Source organism: Parus major, chromosome 2, assembly GCF_001522545.3.
Source record: "Parus major isolate Abel chromosome 2, Parus_major1.1, whole genome shotgun sequence".
Classification (NCBI taxonomy): Eukaryota; Metazoa; Chordata; class Aves; order Passeriformes; family Paridae; genus Parus; species Parus major.
Window position 1 is genome coordinate 101,782,154 of NC_031769.1, and position 20,222 is coordinate 101,802,375.

At 42.2% G+C, this 20,222-nt stretch overlaps 1 long non-coding RNA gene across 1 annotated transcript; it reads right to left on the minus strand.

The window, feature by feature from the left end:
- Positions 1–6,127: 6,127 nt before the first annotated feature.
- On the minus strand, positions 6,128–19,218 carry LOC107200923. Its single transcript, XR_004496059.1, has 3 exons — positions 18,361–19,218; positions 17,299–17,416; positions 6,128–15,720 (listed from the first exon to the last, which is right to left on the minus strand). It is a non-coding gene; the product is annotated as an uncharacterized LOC107200923 (long non-coding RNA).
- Between the last annotated feature and the right edge of the window lie 1,004 nt (positions 19,219–20,222).

The following is a 20,222-nucleotide window of genomic DNA, read 5'->3' on the forward strand; positions in this document are numbered from 1 at the left end:
GGATCCACAAGGAGCTGGAGAAAGAACTAATCAATCATGTTCTGTTTCATTCTTTCTAAACAACTATAGTTGCTGATAACAGGTAAGTAAATAGAATTTATTATCCCAGTGGAGGAAAGCTGAATTAGTTGTCTGATGATAAGCTTCCACACCATGAGCAAATTGCCTGTTTGCAGACACTCCAAGCTCGAGGGAATGTGTAAGGTCAGAGGTATTCCTTCTGATGAAACAGTGCACTTTAAGTTTTAAAGGCTGTGCAGCTGGTGATCCTCACCCAGCCGGGATTCACAGGCTGCATTTTGGGGCCTCCCTCACTTGCAAACTTGGCTTGGCAGCACCAGTGCTCTTCATGTGGCCAGGCATTCCCTGCCCAGGAACCTAGGCTAAGGCTTCACAAATGCAGGACTCAAACCTTTCTGAGCAAATCTAATGCTCTATACACTGGGAAAAAAAAACAAAAAAACTTGTGCAAGCTGCCATATGGGGAATGAATCCGTTTGGCCTGGAGGAACAGGGCTTGGGTGCTCATGTGACTGATTGAGTGACTGTGGGTGTGAGTGTGAATGTGGGCTGGGGGAGTGTGTCTCAGCTCACATACTTGCCACTGGCCAGATCTGACAGCAGGTCCAAAGTTATGCAATCTTCACATCCTGAAAGTTTCGTGGAAATAAACTGTAATACAGGTCCAAAAGCCATTTTAGTGCTTCCTCCAAGGAGAAGGCTGCAATGTAATTACACCTCTTATATACATATATACCAGACAAAGTAAATAATGACCGGGTTGCTCACTTAAAAAAAAAAAAAATCACACCCACAGTGAAGATGAGGTAACTCACAAATTCAAAAATCTCTGTAGGAACTGTCACTACAAGAATATTATGAGTGATTACTTACTCATCAAGTTATTCCTCCCTTCTGCTTTTCCTCAGATAGTTCCCCTGTTAACCTACTACAACTCTATAAATACATTTAATTACTGTGGAGCAAAATAAAATGTCTGCTACAGAAATGTGTTTTACAAGAGGTGCAAAAAGTTGAAGACTCATTGCCCTATGTGTGGGATCAGGCAAAGGTCATGTGAATGAAATATAACATGATCACCTATTTAAACACTGTCTCACAGAGAGCACACACATGAACACTGTTCTGAGCCTCTGTTAACTTTGTATGCTTTTCTTAAATTTTGAGTGCTTTGCTCTGAAGTACTTTTTTCTTTTTGTCTCCTTAATAAAAAGGCTTGTTTTGATTTGTTCTGGAGGGCTTAATGATTTCTTCAAAAAACAGGCATGCAACATTTGAACTTCAGCATTAGCATTGTTTATACCCACAAGTACAACATAAACCTTGGCTTCCTGATCACTTTTGCTTCTGGAATAGTGGAGGGTTGTGCTAGACTGCAAGCCAGCCATTTGGAAATGAGGGAAGGTGAGATTCACAAGTTATTGGATTTCTTAGATATCGACCAGTAGCAGAAGGGTGGAGGTGCTCCTGGGGTCAGCCTGTTTTCCTGGAGGGCAGAATACCCCAGTGGCTACAGGCTGTCTGCTTCCATTATCTCCCTCTTCAATTTGCTCTTACCCACATAATTTGGTGTTTTATCCATCTATCTCTACCACACACCCCAGTGTCCCCAAGATTCATGCCATGTGCACTTTTTCTGCCTCTCCAGTCCTACTCTAGCCATCTTTTCCCTCTTTTCCAGCAAATGGATCCTCCCTCAGCCTTGACATTTCCTCAGATGCACCTCCTTCAACTCTCCTTCTTACCTTCGATCCCAGGCAGAGGTTTCTGCCCCTTCAGCTGGCAGGAGCCCCCACAGCAAGGTGATGAACTCCCTGCTTACAGGGTTTTGACTTGAACACAGCCACACCTGGCTGTGGAGTAAGCTGGCTGCAGGCAGCGTTTCAGAAGACAAGCTGCCTCCCCCAAAGCTGTGACAAGGACATTTAAACTAATAATTCATTTGTCAAGTGAGCCAAAAGAACTCACTGGTGAGGCCAGTCCCCTGCCCACAGGAGAAAAAGAGGATTATCATAATATTTCTTAAATGAACAGGAAAGTAGACTCTTTCCTCATCCCATCCACCAAAGTTGTTCTGTTGCAAAAACTCTTAAGGAGGGAAAACTCAGCTGGCGGAAGATGTATTTTTACGTGGGTTGCTGCCCCACAATTACTGCTCAAGGCAGCAAAACTGGCTGTCAGATGGAGTCTGTCAGTCTGTGTCATGGTGGGGGTAGCTTTCCGTTCTGCCTGGTGTAGCAAACCTCTGCCAGCAAGGGTAAAATTCTCTTGGAGAGGAAATAATGGCAAGCATTTACTCTGCTTCTGCCACAATGCTTTTGCAAAGAAAATGTTCTCCATTCAAATGCCCAGTGTACCTTCTAAGACACCTGGATAACCTCCCTTCCCTTGAAAGGGCGGTGTCCTGCCATATTTGCAGACCAGTATTTGCAGAGGTAATGCCTTGTGCAGCTATCTCACTAGAGGAGATCCAAGCTTGGCTGGAAGCAAGCCTTTTGTGATTCCCATCCTCACAGAGCCACATAATAGAAGAGGACTGTGATCCAAAAGCTAAGCTTTCATTAGCGCCAAAATAAAACTCATATATAAATAGAATGTGAACCAGGTCATTCTTGCCAATCCAAGTTTGTAGACAGTCTGAAATAATAGCTCTGAGCAGTATATAAACTGTTCCCATTCTTCTCAATGTGGTGCTAACTAGGAAATCTAATTATCACAATTTAAATGTCAGCATCATTAAATATTTTGCTACTGAATACTCTAACAGAAACATCCAGCTGATATGCTCTTATTGCATTCCCAAACCTTCTCCCATATTTTTCACCATATGCCAGATATACCACCTGTCCTCTGCCCAGCCACCAAAACCTTCAGATTTCTCCCTACAGTTTTTACTACAAAGTAATTTAGCATTGTCAATCTGACAGCCTAGGATGCATCTCAAAAAGCCTGGGAGAAGGTAAATAAAATTTGGTGTTGAAATGAAGACAGCAATCCTTTGCATGCAGTAATACTAATTTAATTGAATATAATACTGATTTTAAAATTCTTTTCTGCATTCACTTTGACACAGTAAGATGTTCATGATTGCGATCATCTGGATCTGATGGCATTTCAGACAGTCACATTCCAGTTTGGGGAGCTGGTAATAAAGATGTTGGCTAGAAGGATGAGGCAACACATAAGGGTAAATATTTGTCAGAAGAATAGTTGCTGCTGGTTCCTCAGTACAAGCACTTTTCACTGGTTGTTGCATATGCTGTGCCAGAGGCAATATTGAGCAAATGGCTGTTAAAAAGTTGCAAATAAAGTCGTAATTTATTTCACTATTCACCAAATCTATGTTGTTTTGGTTTATTTTTTTTTTATAAGAGCCTTTGTTGAAACACTTGCATCAAATGGTTAAAATAAAAATTGAACTTTCAGACTTACTCATGACAGAATCATAGAATCATTAAGGCTGGAAAAGACCTTCAATATCAGAGTCCAGCTGTTAATAGAACACTGCAAGCCCACCACTAAACCACATCCCCAAGTGCCCCATTTATACACCTTTTAAACACCTCCAGGGAGATGACCACCACTTCCCTGGGCAGCCTGTTCCAATGCCTGACAGCCCTTCTCATGAAAAAGTTTTTCTAAACCTCCTCTGGCACAATTTGAGGCCATTTCTTCTTTTCCTCTTGACTGGTATTTTGGAGAGGAGACTGACCACCACCTCATTACAGCTTCCTTTCTGTTAGTTGTAGAGAAAGACGAGGTCTCTCATGAGACTCCTTTTCTCCATCTCCCTCAGCCTCTTCTCATAGGACTTGTGCTCCAGATCCTTCCCCAGCTCCATTGCCCTTCTCTGGACATGCTCCAGCCCCTCACTGACCTTCCTGAACTGAAGGGCCCAGAACTGACACAGGAATTGAGGTGCAGCCTCACCAGTGTCGAGGGGGATGGTCACTGCCTTGGTCCTGGTGGCCACTATTGCTGATACAGGCCAGGATGGCACTGGCCTTCTTGGCCACCTGAGCACACACACAGGGGTTCATATTCAGCCACTGTCAAACAGCTCCCCAAGGTCCTTTTCCCCCAAGCTGCTTTCCAGCTACTCTGTCCCAGCCTGTAGTTCTGCAGGGGTGCAGGACCCAGCACTTGGTCTCAACAGAAGGGCAATGAATCTGGGGAAGGTGTGAGCACCCATCTTCATCCATGGGAAATCAGTTGCTCTGTAAGTATGTTGTAGGAAACAAACTCTTAACAAAAGTGTAGGTAGACAATATCCACAGCCTCCCCCTCGTCCACTAAGCAGGTCATCTTTTTATAGAAGGAGACTGGGTTAGGCAATCACAAACCCCTGCTGGCTGGGCCTGATCCCCTGGCTGTCCTGCATGTGTCATGGCATTCAAGATGGTCTGCTTGCTCCATGAGTTTCTGCAGCACTCAGATCAGACTGACAGACTGACAGAACTCTAGCAGCAAGCTTCTAATGACCTAGGGTTCATATGCTCAAAGTGTGGACAGAAATTATTATCATGAAATGCACATTCTATGCATGAAAAAATCAAGAGATGAAGAGATGGGTTGATGTAAAACTGCAGTAGTATGGCTCTGAGCTGCTGAAGAGGTTTTTACCTTGAAAACCCAATGGTCAGAAGTGCACAATTCTGGCTTTTCTGTCTGCTGCCTTGCCCAAAGGCTGCCCATGCACAGCAGCTCGTGTGCCAAAGCAAGTCCTGTGGCTGGAGCAGGCTGAGCTCCCACACAGCTCCTGAACATGTCTGTAGCCAGTAGGTGAATGGTTCTGCCCAGGACACAAGCTGGCATCTGTTCCAGGCAGATCTGATCCCAAACATATCACTGGTCAGTAAGACAGACAGATACAGCAGCAGTAGCCAAGGCTGCTTGAGGAAAGGCACTGACACCTAACTTTGGCTGCTGGCAGAGGAATGTGTCCATAGAACCGCAGCCTGAAGGATCTGTGAACAGAGCACCCATCCTCATGGGTCCTCCACTAATCACCACAGGTATCTCTCATGGCAAGCCATTACTTCCCTGAGTGGTTGCTATTGCTTCTCTGAGTGATGGCAATGTCCCTAAAATAACAAAATATATTATAGAATTTATCTCTGGAGATCATGGGTTTGAGGTAAGACTATGAGCTAGAGTTGCAGTCCTGATGAGAAAGGCTGTATATGAATTCCTGATGGCAAAACATATTTAATGTGAATCACACTAGACTTCATGGCTGGCAGCAGTTGATGACACTTTAGACTGATTCTCCAGTGTCTCTTGCATCAATAGATCTATAAACAACTGCTCCAGGAACTGTGCAAATGGAGCAAAATGAACAACCATGTCTCTGAACTTTCTTTCCAGATGTTCAGGTGAGATATGAGTTATAAAAAATGTCTCCTTGATGATGTCATCCTGGACAGGAAAATAAAAGAGAACTTCATATGTCAAGGCAGCCGTACTAACCACATTCTCTCTGTCCTTTAGATAATATCACTGCTGTCAAAATCAAATTAAATACTCATAGTTTTAAAACAGGAAACACGAGTGTTCTCTCAGAACAATCTCTAGGTGAGATTAAAATTACAGTTCCCTTTAAAATGTAGACCACTGCAGTCTGTGTTGTTGTTTCAAAGTTTTCCAACTCAACAATTTGCTCAAAAAAGGGAAGGCACAGTTTTCACTGGTACCCACTGTAGACTTCAAATAGATGCTAATTGTGATTTTGGAAACAACTAATCAATGAGCACATTAGCATAGGGATTTTGCCATATAACTGGCAAATAACTTCAATAATTCCCTCATTTGGTACTCCAAAGAGGTCCTCTATCAACTCAGGTTGATCAGCTCAATACCTCCCTTTCTCAACTTGGTGTCTCAACCAAAAAGTATAGTGTGGGCTACTGCTTGATTTGGGCTACCTCCAAGAGCTAATCAATAGTTCTTTGGGTGCAGATTTGCCATCACTTTTGGAATGATACACCAATGGAAAAAAAAAAAAAAAAAAAAAATAGAACATATGAAAATGAAACAACATACCTACTCAGAATACACTTGTCATCCTCTGAACATTCTTCTTTGGTTTAATTACACCAAAAAAAAAAAAAAAAAAAAAAAATAATAGACAGTCCACAGAGACCAAAGATTTCTGGTGAGGAACTTGGTGAGGAACCATGAGAGAACAATTCAGATGGAAACAGCATTGGATTTCTAATGGTATTTTGTTCTTCTTATGTCTTTTCATCTCTTTCCAGTCTGCTGATGCTCGGAGTGGAGAGTGTGTGGTCTCATTGCAGCCATCCAGAAGGAGAGAATTAGTGGTCTCTTCCATGACAAGATTAAAGAAAACAGACTTGTAAAATAAATAAAATTTAGTTGGATACGAGCATTGCCAGTGGGAATGAAAACCAACCCAAATTTTAAAGTACTATTTTAAAAGCTACCCATTCATAGAGGAAAAAATTAGAAAAATAACTAGATATTCTGTAGTGGGTCAGATCTTAAGCCTCTCTAGGGAGCAATAGTCTCCAGAGGTGAGTGGAATCTTAGCTCCCGGAGCAAGTCTGCAGCAGGATATGGAGCTCATCTGTGAGTCTCACAGGATGGTGCTGGCTGGAAGTGCAGTATTTCCAAGCAGGCAGTGCTTTCTTGTGTGCCATACTGCAAATACTTTTGCTGTTCTGATCTTACCAGACTGTGAAATATTTTCTTTCCTGCTCCTGGGGGATCTCACAAAGGAAAATTATAAGCAAACAAACAAAACCCTTCTCTTTGTTCCCATGTCCTTTGACTGTTCAGTGAAGTTCTCCTGTGAAGAAGAAGCTGAACTGGAGCTGAATGGACAAGCTGAGCTGAATAAATATCTTTTGATAAGCTGAGATCTCAGAAGTCCTCAGTGGTAGAAAATGCATTGATATAGATCCATCAAAGCATTTAAAAACTATGTCCAAGGCTCTTAGGTACTGGTGATATTTGACCTATAATGAAAGTAATTTACTTGGCATCATCCCTTCCAGAAAGAAAACACACTAATGGCTTATTATTTGATAAGTGATTTCAGTGGAAACATTTCTCATTCTTGAATAAGGTTTTCATCCATAAAGAGAGTATCAAATCAATGGTAAAGGTCTTTTCTAAAGTGAAAAAGAATTTGGAGACTCTATGTAAAGTCCTTCCCTTGGCTCAGATATTTTGTAGAAAGCGACATGATGAGGTTTCCACTTTGAAAACTATTTTGTCTGAAAACAGGAGAAAATTTTAACCAAGAAAGATCTTTTACCTGATATAGCTTTTACCCTAATAAATTATTTCTTCTTGCAAATGGTCTACTAATCAAAATAAAAAATGAATGTACTTTTTATTCTACCCATGTATGCTATTGTAATTTTACTTTGTTCAGCTACTATAAAAGGGAATTCTTTTTTTCCTCAATTGTCTTTCTTTCCATTTGAATAAATATATAAATAAAATATGTGATACAAAACACATACTGGAACATAAAAAGCTTAAATGAAGAAATTATAGGAATTAATATGGTTACTGCATTATTTATTTTGCAAGGAGCAAAAATATACTGTCCAGGAAGTAGCTGAGTCATATTCACCTCTGCCAACCTGAAAGCTGGAGACACCCAGAATTGAGTGTAGGCAGCTCTAAAGTTATCCCAGGTAACTGCAGTGCAGAGCTGGATGAGGTCAACTTTAGTGAAAGGAAAAATACATAATGTCTGGAAAAATGAGGGATGCAATGGCTATTTCTTGGTGTTTGAAGAAATACTTTTTTCCCTAAAACCCCATGTTTGTGTTTACCAGCAGTACCAAAATTCACTGGTGGAATATTTTACGAAAACATGGTTCTTAAGTAAGTATTGCAAAATTTTCAAAGAAAGGCATTTTGAAAAAAAGGAACAGTAGTATTTGTAATTGCTAGGGAACAGAAACCACTTAGGTACCTCACAGTATTTGCCTTAACTGCTAGTGGAGAGGATTCAGATGTATGAACTTTATCAATTCACTTTTCTTTCTTAACAAACGCTATTTTCTTATCATTTTTACATGGTTTAATTAATCAAGACTAGTGAGAATAGCCCTATTTCTATTCAGGAAAAAAAGAAAGATAAGAACCAACCACCAGAGTCATCATCATCCTGGTAAGAGTTACTCAGATGTGCTGTTTGCTTAATAACCGGAGAGGATAAAGTTTTCCATTTTACTGGAAGCATGCACTGTTTGGGAACATTCCTTATCTCTCTATGTCCTAAATACCAATGTGGAAATTGAGAAATGGCCCCTCCTATTACACCCATATGGGAGATGATCTGCAGCCTGCAGGATGCATTTGGTCGTGCCAAACAGTTCCCGCTACTCTTAAATCCTGAAGGATTATTGTTCAAAGGAAACTGGAGACATCCAAACCCATGTCTCACATCCTGGAAGTTTTAGAGTTTCCCACAGGATTAATTATTTACTGAGACCTAGTTTGGGTCTGGAGTACGGTGAGGGAAATTGCATTTGAGTCTGATAGCACAATATTCACCTCTCTCAAGTCTGAACTCGGCCATCGGTGTCTGCATCGGCCGCATCAGCCAGTCAGCAACTGGAACAAAATTTGAAATACTTTAGGAGCAATTGCTGATGGTTTTCTGCCTAGAAGCAAGATAAAACAGATTATATCTATAGTTCTGTGGCACTATTTTAATTCTGAAATGGTAACATTTTCTACACCAAAGTACAGTTAAACTGAGGGACAGATAAAAATGGATAATAAATTATCCTAGTTTATTGCATTGTCTTTTGATAGCATTTTCTAGAGATATGTTTGTAGGACTGAGGTTATAAATCCACAGTTTTAATTATAGATTCTGAAAGAAAGAAAGAATATTGAGTCTATGCTGTCAAATCTTTAATTCTGAGATGTTTCTCCCCTGTTAATAAACTGAAAGATTTTTTTTCCATTTTGCATTTCATTCATTACTACTTTCATTTTTCCAGAAAAAAAAAAAAACATTTCTGCAACAACAAAATATGTTGGAGAGTTGAAATTCTACTTACTTTTACTGCACCATCCTTCTTACTTCATGGTAAAGTTATGCCATAGGATTTTCTCTCTGTGTTGTGACTTACTTTAAAAAGGATAATGGACAGAAAAATCATGCAATTCTTAAAAATCTCTGATATTGATGTAGAATGATTTAATGCAATATAAATGGAAAGTTTCTGTGTAAGACTTCGAAAAAATTATCCTGTTTAGACTGCATGAGTCCAGTCACAAATGCATCTTCAATGCATTTAGCATCACAAATTCATCTTCAATGAGGAAAGTGCCTCAGCTGCTTGAATTCTCTCTTAGTCTTTATCTTTCATCACAATAACCTTTGGTACTCGGTACATATTAACCATTTTCCTTCTGTTTATTATAAATCTGAATTAAAATCTCAAATCCTGTTCAAATAACCTGCTTTATTAGCTTTATTGTAGGCATGAAATCTAGTCCACAATGCTCTAATAGAGGGGAGCACTTAATGGTTGTATATAAAAGTAATTTCATTCTTTTAAATGCTTTACTGAGCAAGGTGCTTGAGGATTAAAATCGCCCATAATGTTATCAAAAGAATGTAAAACATATTAAAAAAGTTTCATAAACAGCACAAAAATGTGCATGTTTCTGTTATCAAGATAAAAGGTAACAGAGTAAATGTGAACTGACAAGTTTGACTCAAATATTAACTTTGAAGGCACAATACAACCTCTGAAGTGGCACAGTCACAGGCTTATCAGAGAAATGGTGACACATCAACCACATAACTGATCCTCTTCCCAAACTGCTGATCACAGTTTTCAATGGCTCTCTAGTTTCCTGCACAGGTGTCGGGCTCTGCTCCATGCCAGGACAGATCATGGGGTCTCCACCAAAACCAGTGCCACACACCCCTTTACACTACCCATGACTCTGGCATATGGCATATATGAGTGGGATGGCAGGTGTGGCTGCAAGCAGTTTGGAATGGTTTTCTTAGAATATAAATTCATTTGTGAATAACAGACTGACAAAAGTCTTAACCACTGCAAGTAAGACAGCCTGCTAGATTACGTGTGTAAGTAATGGTGTAGTGGGACTGAATGCCATAAATTATCATAGAAAAAGTTATGGCTTTCACTAAAATAATACCTACATGGAGATGTATATTCATTTTTACTCTTTAAGGATTTTATATATTCTCTAGTCTGCATACAGGTAACACTTGGAAGTCAGAAAACATATGACGCTTCCTGCACTGCTAATATCCCAGAATACAAGCTCCCTGCTCTTTATCTGCTCTTTTCAGTTGCCTCACTGGAGTGATGACCGCAAGAAATAATCATTCAGTCTCACCCATAAATCCCACACTATTTACAGATAGGGTTTGGCTGTGTAGTTGGGCATTTTTTTATGCCTAGTCTCTACATTAATACCCATGCTAGAAGTCATAATTAAAACTAATTGCTGTCTTCTGTTGGGCCGAGACTCCGAAGTGGGCAAGCTGTATCCTTTGCTTACCGCTTCATTGTCTTTACAGCAACACTTGAAAAATAAGGCCCTCAGTTATGAAAAGCTATTTTCCTCCACTCATATGATTAAGAATGATGCTACAAGTGTTAAAGAATTACTGAACTTAGACATATCCATTCTGCTGCTTTTGCAGTTGTTTGCATTTGATTTCAGAGTGTGGAGTTAATAAATTGTATAAAAGCAGTTAAATATGTCAACATATTTGTAGTTATTGAGTCTAATTGATGCTATTCTGTATTTCTTTATGTATTACCTATTGTTTGCAGGAGCTGTTTCATCTTTCAGCTCATTTAAAGTATTTTGTTTTCTAAGTAGGGCCCTCATGAATGTTAATAATCTTATTTTTTTTTACTGTAATAAGTAAGAAGTTATTTGAGGTCCTATTTTAATCATTAGTTTTGATCCTTTTAGTTAAAATTGAAAACAAGATTAAAAACAGATTTCATGTTGATACTCTCCCAAGACAAACGTTATCACACTAAGGAATTACCATCTTCTCTCCTTCAGTCACTACTGTGAAAGGGCTGAACTGATTTTCTGGATTTTTTTAATGATATATGTACCACTTGTCTTGTGATAACTTTTGCAGCTGTCAGGAAGTTTAACCCTTCCTCTCCAGAATTTTAAATCCATGGTCTAATGAGGGATAATAGTATGGTCTAAAAACACATGTAAGTTCATTAGACAGTCTTGCTTGAAGCATTTTTTATTTTTGCATATAACATGCCCTGCAGATTATGAATCTTAAGTATGTGCAATGGCTCTTTTGCAATCAATCCATGATCCATGCTGCTAAATCACATACAATAATCAAAATGGTTTTAATAACAACTGTCACAGTAAGTGTCATTGATGAATGACATAGCCATAATATAAAGGCTTTCAGGAAGCACCTTTACAAATTTTCTGATCACCAGAATGTTTTCAGTTCGCTTGTCATCTTTATTTTTACAACTATAAAAGCTAAAGCTTTAAAAGAAAACAGTGAAAAGGCAGCTACACAAGCATGCTCTGCTCAATGTCTTCTAGGCTTCTGGCAGCTCAGATCAAAACAAGCCCAGCCTTACCTACAGCTGGATCTGGCCCTCCACATCCATCCTAGCCCACCTGTGTCAGCAGATTGAGTGCTCATCTGGCTGGAGGCTGTCCTTCGAGGGCCACCCAGCAGGAGATGTGGCCAGGAACTGCGAGAGGGAGAGCACAGACTTGGCAGAGCAGGGCAAGCCCCACAAATCTTCCGTGGAACTAACTCTGATTCCCAGCTACAGCAAAGTGCAGTTATAAGCCACTTCTACTGCATATTGTCAAGAAAAACAAAGAAAGGGAGAAAGAAAAGCAAAGGAGAAGAAAAAAATAAACCAAGGGAATCTGCAGCTTGCAAATGTTTTTAATATTTCAGTCTGTAGGCTCATCCCAAACTCCTGATGATCTGAATCCTTCTACCTCTCCTCCCCTCTCCCTACACGTCAAAGTTTACCTCCCACTTCCAAGAGCTATGTACCCTTCCCAACTCAGCCCTTGGCAAAAACCAGTGCACAAGAAGACAAAAATGGGGGAGCTGCCATGCTGTGCTTTGGGTATGAGTGCCTAGCATTGCAATGGGGTGGTAAAAGGCAGTGACCTATAGTGGATATGCCAAATAATATTCCAAATAAGCATTCATCTGTCTTTAACTATGAGGCACCTGTTCATTCAGAGGATTAAGGCATATGTTTGTATCCCTCTGCGTTGCTAGACTTCTTCTGTGAGAGTTGGCACAGAAATGCAGGCTAGAATTTTCACCTTCAGATTGGAGCTATTTTTGTTGTATCAGTGAAAAAGACCAAATTACAAACAGCCAGCTAAGAGTACAGAAGCATAATTTCCACCATCAAATTAAAAAAGGTTTAGTCAGACATGACAAAAAGCATTTTATGTGAGCTTCATGAACATGTTCAGAAGAAAGGATGGATTTTCAACGAACTGAAAAGGGACACATTAAAAGCAAATGTAATGAAGCTTTGCTGCTCTGGTATTGTATAGCATCCTGAAGGGATCTTTCATGTCACTGGGGTAGAGAGCAGTGCTTCTCTTGAAGCATTTCCCTAGACAGCCTCAGGAAATCAAGCTGTGACACACATCTGGATAGCTCTATACACAAATGGCATTGCATTTAGAGATGGAGTTGGCACAGAAAAAATCAGAGTCCATGCACCATTACGCATTTCTGCAAATTCTCAGTTCAACAAGAGCCATAAGCAGACTGAACAGCTTTGTCAGCAAGTGAATATTTTTCCATGCCACAGACCATCAGACAAAAAGCCTTACCTGGAGAACCATCTACAGGACAGCTGGCTAATATTTTACCATTTTGAAGAAGATATAAAATCACAAATCTTCAAAAAAGCACAGTAGGAAATGTGAAGCATGGCATGATCCACTGTTTTCACTAAAATAATAGGTGTGGAAGATTCAGAGAAATCAGAACAGCTATAAAATTTGTCAGACTGGAAGTATTTAAGCAGCTGAAAGGGTTATTCATACAAATTAGTTGTTGCTTTACTGTTTATCCCTAAAGGAAGAAAGGTTTCATAACTTTGTGGGAGAAGCTGTATTGCTCCAAGGCTGCAATACACATCTTTTTCAGTCTGTTTTGTGAGAGGAGTTCTAATTGACAGCGGGATGGGACTCTAGCCTGCTTTATGGAAGACTGATTTAAGTGCTGTAGGTTATATGGTGTTGCAGTTAGATAAGGCTGCTCCTTGCAGGAAGCCAAAGTTCACAGAGTTCAAGGGTTGCTTCAAGTCGACATTGTTTTTACAAGTTGGGGAAAATCTGTTTGTTAAAATAGAATTATTTTTTTTTCCACTGAAACACAGAAGCACAAGATAGTTAGAAGCTGTCTTCCTGTCTCTGAGATCTTTTTCTGGGCTTTTCATGGTTGGAAAGAAAAAAAAGTCATTTGTTCTTGGCTACCTTTCTGGGGCCACACACATATTCTGCCTGTCTGGTTGCCTGCTTGGTTTGTGCTTCTTTCCACCCACAAGCTAATGCAAAGCTTCAACCAAATCAATGCCCCGTTTCCTGGTTTTGCAACCAATTTCCAGTGAAATCCCTCTAGCCACATGGCTGAGCTTCCAATCCAGCCTTCCTATATTGTGTTGCACCTTGGGCGGTGTCTTGGCTTGTTTCAATTACCACCAAATAAATGAGGCTTTAATTCCTCTTTCATTTCATCTAAAAGAAAGACGATCAGCATGCCCTTCCACTTCAGTGTGGTCTGGGATTGTCCAGATTTCACACTTGCAGGCAGCCACCAGTTCTGTCCAAAAATACAATATGCCTCCTGCATATTCACGTCAACCAGACCAAGGACAGATGTTTCTCTGGTTTTACTGCACTTTTGGCCTGGACTGATGAGCCATTTTAAGGGAGAATGGCCAATCTGCAATACTGCCATCTCCTTCACTTTGACATAGTTTTCCAATTGAAAATCATCTAATTTGTTTTAATTTGAAACACGGGAGTGCATGTGTTCCATCCCAAACTTTGAAAAGAAGCATTTTCATTTCAAACTAAAGAATATACATACTTGGCAGCACTAACTGGGAGATCCATGTGGACTTATTTATTCTTCAGATTAACTCAGAAATAAATTTGATGGCAATGGATGAAAAAAATGCTCTTTATTTTACAAGCATAATATGGTTTTAATATGCTGGCATGTTGTTAATGATGCGTAACATATTTCCGTTCATCAAAGTCAGAAAATGGAATTGCAGTGGAGCCATTTGCTGTTTTCTCATTGAGCAGTAGGAAGAATGTGCTCTGTGCAGTATCTGAATTACTCACAGAATCACAGAAAGGCTGATGCTGGAAAGGACCTCTGGAGGTCACCTTGTCCAACCCCCTTGCTCTAGCAGGGACACCTACACCAGATTGCCCAAGGCCCTGTCCAGATGGCTTTTAAATATTTTCAAGGAGGGAGACTCCACAACCTTTCTGGGCAACATGTGCCAGTATTTGACTGCCATCACTGTAAAAAATGTTGGTTTTTTTTTTTTTTTGTTTTCAGGAATTCTTTGTGATTTAATTTGTGTCAGCTGCCTCTTGTGCTGGCACTGAGAATCACTGAAGAGGCCTGTCTGTCTCATCTTTATTCCTTCACATCAGGTATTGACATACATATGTAAGATGCCCTTTCTCTTCACCAGACTGAGCTCTCTGAGCCTCTCCTCCCACCTCAGAAACTCAGATGCATTAGTGATCTTTAGGGCCATTAGCCGGACCTCCCTGCAGTACATTTGTATCTTTCCTGTACTGGGGAGCCCAGAGCTGGACCCAGAACTCCAGCTGTGGCCTCACCAGTGCTGAGCAGAGGGCAAGGACCACTGTCCTTGACCTGCTGGCAACTCTCCTCATCATGCTGCCCAAGGTGCCGCTGACTGACCATCTTTGCGGCAAGGGCCAGTTGCTGCAATGAAGATCACATCACTGGCTGGTAATCAGCTGCTCATATATCAGAACCTCCAGGCCCTTCTCTGCTCATGCATCAGAACCTCCAGGCCCATTAGAACCTCCAGGGTGATCCAGCTGATCAGCTCCCAGCCTGTACTGGTGCTTGGGGTTGATCCTCCCTAGTTACAACACTTTGTTTTTTATTTTTATTGAAGTACATGAGATCCTTACCTGTCCATTTCTCCAGCCTGTCAGGGTCCCTCTGGGTGGCCACACAACCTTCTGTGGTACCTGCCTCTCCTCCCAACTTTGTCTCATCTGCAAAGTTGCATTCTGCCCCGTCATCCCAATCATTAATGAAGAGGTTACGGGGCGCTCCGGCACCAAACACTGAGCCCTTGTGTGCACTGCTAGGGACTTGTCCTCAACTGCCATTGACCACAGCACTCTGCATCTGGTCACTCAGACAGTTTTCAGTCCACCTTCCTGTCCTTTTGCCTAAAGTATATATTGACAGCTTATTTATGAGGGTTCTTAAAGGAAATAATGTCAAATGCCTTTATTACCTTGAAATGTTCCAGGATAAAGCAGTGTCCACTGCTCTGTCTTCATCCACTGAGCAGGTCACCTCATTGCAGAAATCTGTCAGTCCACTTAAAATGTCAAATAATGTATTTCTTGCTATTCTTTTTAGGGGTCAAGCTTTGGAGGCTGAAAAAGCAGCATTTCATGACATTATGACAAGATCATAATTCACAATATTTAAAGTCTTTTCTGTACAATTTGATATATATGTGCTATAGATTGTTATTATTATAAAATTAATTGAAATTATTCACTAAATTACAAGACAATCAATAAATAAAAGCTCAGGAGACATAGAAATGGCTTTTTCATTTGCAATTTTAAACCAGAAAATGACATTTTCTTATCAGCAATGAAAAATTGCTCTCCTGACATGGGCAAAGAATGATTCTAAAGTAAATTCCTTTGACTGAATGAAAATATGGTGTGGGTTGAATTTAAAATTTTAAACAGTATGATGTGGACATGCAATTATAGTCACAGATAGCAATAAACGACCAGTTACATCATCTGGTCAAGTCCCTTGCCAATGCTAAATTGAATTTTGCATGCAGTTCTTATTTTTTTTAGGCAGTTTGGACACATTCAGTAAATGTGATAAATACACTTCAAAATAAAAGTTATTTTGCAGTGTGTCAGAAGCCTGGAGAGAGAGGAAGAGAGAGAGGAAGAGAGAGAAAGACAAGTATCACTTCAAAGTACTCGCTGTTGATACATCAGGTTAGTCTCCTTTCAGCTTTACAAGAAAAAGCTGACAAGCTTTAAAGGAGGCCTCAGTGCACAAAGAAATCGATGGTAAAGTGCACATTGATTTCAATAAATCTCTTTCAGTCACCAAACCGTATATTAGCTGGGGAACGGATGCGGCCTCTTCCTGTCTTTCTGTCTTTAAACATCATGTGCTCTGATGATGGTGTAAAAATAAAGCTGGGGATAGCTCTAATCTCAGGTAATAATGGTCTCCAATTTGAAAGCAATCCTCAGGGACTGGCAAATTATAACAAACACTGCCCTGGCCCCTCTAACAAACCCCAATTTAAAATGACCAGGCAGGGACAAAGCTGCTTCTGTGGTGTAGAGTTTCCTTTACTGGAAACAATTTGAACAAGAGCTCTTGGATTTTGCCGTAAGCAGGTGAGTTGTCACACCAGGATAACTTTTCAGGAACCTATTGCCATGGCACAGCAGTGAGGATCAGTGCCATGGTGGAAGGTCTGCAGGATGCCCCTGGCGCCAGAGGATGCCAATAGCCAGTGCTGCTGGCTGATGTGCTAGTGATGGTGGGGGTGCAGGAAGGTCTTTCTGCAAAGAAAACACTCTTTGCACGGTATATTACTATAGTATTCATTGACACTTTAATGTGAACCTAAACCTGCTTGCAAATCTACACCTCTGGCCTCACCCTCGGAGCACAGATCTCAGGAAAATATTGGACTCCTCCTTCAGAGTATGAAGTTCAGCTGCTGCCAGCCCCTCTCCCACCACTTGATCTCACAGAGGTGTGTTAATAAGCAGTGGCAGATGAAGCATTATTAATTGGGTTCATTTAAAGTAAAAAAACCCAGCACTGCCACACAAATGATAGAGTGACCATAAAATTTTGTAAATATGAGGCCAGCCCACACTAGGAACTGCTGAAATGTGTGGAAATAATGATGCTCCCTCGTGCAAATGGCTCTTTAGAGTGATGCTGCAAATTCTTACCTTCATTCATCACCCTGTGCTCTGTGCTTCCCTGAGCCAGCCCCCTGGGACATCCTGCGTTCATATCATGGTCAGACATGAACATCCTCTCCGTCGCCAGGTTTCAACTTTTTATCACCTATTACCACAAGTTGTCATGTCAGGTTACTGTAAATCAGATTAACATTCCTCTAATGCAGACTTTGCAGGGAATACTTGGCAGGAGAACTTCAGAGAGGGGTGCTTAGGACGGTAATTTTAGTAAGGAGAGACTCCTATACAATGTGCTAAAAGCATTAACCACAATATAAGCAAAAAAAAAATAATAAATACTTAGAGCTGTTAAATCCTATTAAGTAACGATGTAACAAATGTATGTAAGCCACCTCCTGAAATGTGGCTTTGGAAATAGGAGCAGAAAGCACCAGAGGAGGGTCAGCGTGATTTATTTCTGTTTTACCTGCCCCAGAACACCCTCATTTCCTGATGAACACAATGACTTGGCACAACTTGAAGCCCAGCAAGTCAGATTTCTCTCAGCAGACATCCTGATCACTCCAATAGATATTTTAGGAACTCACCATTAGTTCCTTTAATTAATGCCTCTCCGACAGGGACTGGCGCGGCCTTTTCCCACATCAGCAGAACAAAACACGCTTCAGCCATTTTGTCCCAGGGCTGGGCGATCACTTATGAATTACCTGAAGCTAGTTCCCCTAAAGTCCCAGGTACCTGCTGCCACCCTAGAAAAGCACCAGCTTCCCCAAGAGCCTTCCCAAACATAGCACTCACTTTATAGCGCTTGATCTACACACGTGGCTCCTTCCTAGAGCCCACCTCGACCTTAGCAGAGATAAGAAACCCCTTATATTGTCAGGTGGGCTGTCAGCCCATTCTGCAGTAACCAGTGGAAGTCTGCGTGGCAGGACAAAGCCACTTTCCTGCTCACAGCATCACTGCTTGCCGCAGCCCTGCTCCTGCCGGGCAGCCCGGCCTCACCGTTCCCAGCTGGAGCCGTGTCTCTGCTGACATCACTGGATTCCTGCTGATGCATCAGCCGGGGTCGTGTCCCAACTCACTCACCTCGTCCTGTGCACCTCTTGCATATCAATTTGCAAAGCTGTAAAAGTCAATAGCTGTACATAGATCCACAGTTTAAAAAAAAATAAATAAAAAAATATATATAAAAAAAGCAGACGCCCAGGAAATTTGCTTGCCACACAACTCCCGTCAATAGCAGGATGTTCTCGCTGAGCCGACCTAAGCATAACTTATCACAGAAAATTATCTCATGTGCTGAACAAAAATTTCCCCATCGGAACTTCAACCTTTGCCACTGGCAGCTGGCACACGGTGCCCCGCCTCCCAAGAAGCTCTCCCCCACGGGTATCCTTTGAACTCTTAAGTCTACATGTGATGGATCTCAGCAATCGCTTGTGCTGTGGGCAAACTTCAGGCGGAGGTGCCGGCAGGGGCTGCTGGCCGCACGCCAAGGGATGCCACAGCCCCTCCTACCGCCGCCTTGCACCGCGGCCCATGGGACACAGCCCTGCCTTCCCTGCTGTCGAGCAGAGGGATTTGCTGGGCACTGCCTAGCCAGCAGGCTTTCTAAATGCAGCAATTCTGGCTGCCTCCCACGGCGGATAAGTCAGCCTCGGCGTGATTTACAGACCTTGGCAGGGTCAGGTATAATCTTGGTGTTAATGACTTAGGCATGACACCCAAAGCTCCTGGTCTGGGAACAGTCTTCCACTTGTCTGGGAGGACATCTCACTACCATTTTGCCAAAGACAAGTCAGCTGAGAGTGGTTCTGGTTCTTCCCCGGTAAGCTTTGCTCCAGGAAATTCTCACTTCTGTATGGGTAATCTCATCGCCTCCAAATGTGGCTGAAAATTTCCCGTCCTGAGACAGCTGTGTTCTCAGGAACTGGAACCTCACTTCCCCAGAATTTCAGAGTGGTTGCTCCCAGATCTAAGGGGGAATTTCCTTTATTTGGAAACTGCTTTTTCAGAGTCCCAGCAGTGCAGCTGCATTCTTGTTTCTGTCCCACAGCTCCCAAATGCTGTCCTTCTATGTGTCTAGAGTGCACTTGTGAAGGGGCTACCTATGACTTAAAGAGAAAAACAAAACAGTACGAAAAAGCCAGAAATTGCTGCAAGTTGTTGAGGGAAGCAGGCTGAAAGGACGAGGTGCTCAGGCTTGTTTTGTTTTGGGGGTTTTTTTGAGAGCAGTATTGCTCGGGAAGCCCGACCAACCCTATCCTCCAGCTGTTGCACAGAAGTTTGTGGTTTCCCTGGATCTGTCACGGACTACTCACCCTGTGACATCCTGCCTGAGCTGCCGCTGCCTGCTCGGGGCATTAGTGACCGTGTTCAGATGGTTCGGACCGGGCGGCAGTGCCTGCATCAAAGCCTCTCAGCGCCTGCTGCGGCAAAGAGCTCCGCTTAAGCCTAACAGCACAAACCATTGGCATAAAGTAACCTCACAAACCCGCTTTTAGTATTTGCCTTCTTCCCCCAGAAAAAAAAAAAAAAAAAAAAAGAAACAAAAAACCAAAAAGCAAACCAAAGCAGGCACCGTGGTGGGGTGGCAAGAGGGGCTGATGCCTCGCACGACCCCTCAGCTGCCCCGGCCGGAGCTCGGAGGGCAGGAGGGTCGGCAGCGCTGCCCACCGCGGGCGCTCCGGGCGGGCGGGCGGGCGGGCGGAGGCGGGGCGGCGGCGGCTCCAATGGGGAGGAGGGGGGCGGGCCGAGCCGTGCGGTGCCGAGCCGAGCCAAACCGAGCCGTGCCGGCTGCCGGAGTCTGACGGGCGCTGCAGGTGGGAGCCCGGCTCCGCGACGGCGCCTAACTTCGCCGGGCCGGGGCTGTCCGCGCCAGCCTTCTTTGTGGAGAGAAGCGGGAGCCGCGTCCCTCTGGCAGCGGCGGCGGAGAGCACCTCCCGGGA